The 3,061-nt window shown below is 37.7% G+C and overlaps 1 pseudogene; it reads left to right on the plus strand.

Moving 5' to 3' along the window:
* Positions 1–872: 872 nt before the first annotated feature.
* LOC109926074 lies at positions 873–1,390 on the plus strand (annotated as a pseudogene).
* The last annotated feature ends 1,671 nt before the right edge of the window (positions 1,391–3,061 follow it).

Raw genomic sequence — 3,061 nt, forward strand, 5'->3', positions numbered from 1 at the left:
TGTAGACGGAAATGGAGCCAGATGAAGGCAGTGCCAACCAGCTGAACAACAATAGAGAGGAGGTATAGAATCATAGAATCCCTACAGTGTGGAAGCAGGCAACCCAGCTCATCAAGTCCACACTAACCCTCTGAAGAGCATCCCACCCAGACCCACCAACCTACCCTATTCTGTAATGCTGCATTTCCCATGGCTAATTTGCCTAGCCTGCACATCCTTGGATACTATGGGCAATTTACATGGCCAGTCCACTTAACCTGCACATCTTGGGGTCAACCATGTCAAAAGCTGCAGACATGTCAAGAAGCATAGATAGGAGCGGATATTCTTGTCAAAATTGCACGGTTATCATTTGTGACTTTGACAAGAGCTGTTGTCACTGATTTAAGATTTTGTTGTCAATCCCTTTTGTGAATTAAAGACTTAAAATATTGGGTGTTGCAGCAATTAGAGAATTTTTTTCCTGAAGGTCCCAATAGGGTAGAACCCCGAGGGCCCTACTCCGGTTCTCTCTTCTAGAAGCTTCCCCTGCTTTGCACGGTCTCTCTTCATTCTCTTAATCATGCTTAATTTTCAGAGTAAACCCTAAATAGACACTAGTGTCTGGAAACAACTTCTGTCATCAGAATATCTAATATGACAATTAGCATGCCTTGGTGTCGGCTAGACCACTTCTGTCGGATAATCAAGCTTTAACCACTCCAAAAATACATACAATGGGCCAACGGCCAGAACAAATAATTCTGAAAATAACTTGTAAATACTTCATAATCCCTTCAAAAAGTACTGTTCAGAGTCTTTCTGTTACCTTTTCCACTCTGTACACTCTGCTGTTTCTTTGGTGTTGAGCACTTGCTGTCCAGCACATTGAAATGAAGATTTACAAGTGCATCATCTCTGTTAACGAGATGTTCTCTGACTTCGCACGATCAAGGAAGGGGCCAGGGCATCAGCTATGAAGTGGAGGGAAAGGCTATTTCTAGAACTGAAAGATTAATTGATGACACTTTAATCAGTGGCAATGCTTCCCAAGAATGTCCTGCTGAACAGGTCAAGTCACAGACTGTCAGTGTTCTGGACATTGTACTGAATCACAATCATAAGTAAGTTAGCTTTGCAAATTCTGACCAGTGAACCTATATAAAGGAATATATGAAATGTCTGAAAAACAGAATAATATAGTAATGAAATCCAGATTGAGTAAAGACTTTCACAGAGAATGCCCAAGCAGTTATTTCCGATAATCTATCCAAACTTTGTAAATTATCAGTTTTTTTACAGGAACCGTATGAACAATGAAGGCACGGTTGAACTGTTAAACTATCATGAAGATGGTATTTCTCCATACATGTTTATGTTCAAGGATAGTTTGGAAATTGAAAAATGCTAAGTCTGCTAACTCAATACTGAATTAATTGATCATAATGGCTTGCTGCTCATCATTTCATCAGCAATAAAGTTGGACTGGTATCATTGAGTTGATTCATGATAAGAAATGGAAGCATTGTTTTAACATTTAAGCTGTAATGGAGTGCATTTATCTTCTGGTCAGAGATTGTTTTTAAATTAACTTTTTTAGACATGTTGTAGCACACCTCTGGAGCAGATAGGACTTGAACCTAGATCTCCTGGCCCAGAGATAGAGACACTATATCCAGAAGTGCTATTACAGAAAACTGAATGACTTTTTACCCCACCCACCAAATTACCCGTGGGACCTTTCACTAACTATCCACTACTATTTAATACTTGGCTTACTAATCCAGAGTCTTTTTGTTTAAATCTGGAAGTGCTCTTACACACAACTGACTGACTTTCCCACCACCAAAATCACCGTGACTCTTTTTCTTTTTCCCCCTTTTTTTAAACACTAACCACGCCCAATAAAACACCCAGTAGCCAATTAAATATTTACATGCAAAAACACATTAAGGCCAAATACTGATAAGACCCGTGTTTCTGCTGTGTACGATTGACTGAACTTGATAAAGTTAGCAATAGCTTTAAATCAGTCATGCACACTAATTGGTGCAAACACCTGCCAGTCCTGCATGCTGTCCACTGTTGCTAGGTGTGTGCTTGTAAAGTCTTTTACATGATGGCATCCTGTGCATTTCCTATTGGAAAATTAAATGCATATCTTGACCCCATTTTTGCACCTTATTTCACTAGCAGCACCAAAAAATGAATATTGCCTAGCTCAATTTAGTAATTATCTAGATTAAAAGTAAAATGCTGGAATAGTTTCTTAACTCAATTAACCAATTAATCAATGTGTTTACAATCCATAGAAACGTCTTAGATAAGGAGACTGAGTGTAATATATCCAAATTGTAGAGGATACAAGGCCAAGTGGAAAAATAAGCTGTAGGGATATGGTCGATTGGCTATAAGTTCCGAAGAAGTTGGGAAATGGAGTATATCCTGTAGTGGGGCAAATATGTAATTATCCACTTTGATAGGATGAATGGAAGGGCAGTGTATTTTTTTAAATGGGTGACTAATGAATGCTGAAATTTAGAGGAATTTGAATGTTCTTGTACATGAATTTCAGAAGGTTAATGAGCAGGCACAGCAAACAATTAGCAAAACAATGGTATTTAAAGGGATCTAAGAACTTAGGATCAGGAGCAGACCACTTAGTCCCTCCAGTCTGTTCTGTCATCAATAAGACCCTGGTTTATTTGTAATCTAATTCCATTTATCTGTCTTTGCCCCATATCCTTGAATATCTTTGAATAACAAAAATGTATCAATCAACAGGTTTAAATTTATTAATTGATCAAGCATCAATTCCAATTTTGAAAAGACTTCCAAAATTCTATCACACTTTGTGTTTCCTAACTTCACTCTTGAAGACTCTGGTTCTAGACTTTAGACAATGCCTCAGTAATAGATTCTCAAGACAGTGGAAATATTTTCTCTCTTTTGTAATCTATCTCTTTTTTTTTGGTTTAGACTTTGAATTTGTAAAACAATAAAGCATAACTTCATAAAATAAAGCATCTTGGCAGCTGGAAAAACAATTTTACTGGCTGATTGTCTTGTGAAACAGTACTAG

Source organism: Rhincodon typus, chromosome 1 (genome assembly GCF_021869965.1).
Source record: "Rhincodon typus isolate 14 chromosome 1, sRhiTyp1.1, whole genome shotgun sequence".
NCBI lineage: Eukaryota > Metazoa > Chordata > Chondrichthyes > Orectolobiformes > Rhincodontidae > Rhincodon > Rhincodon typus.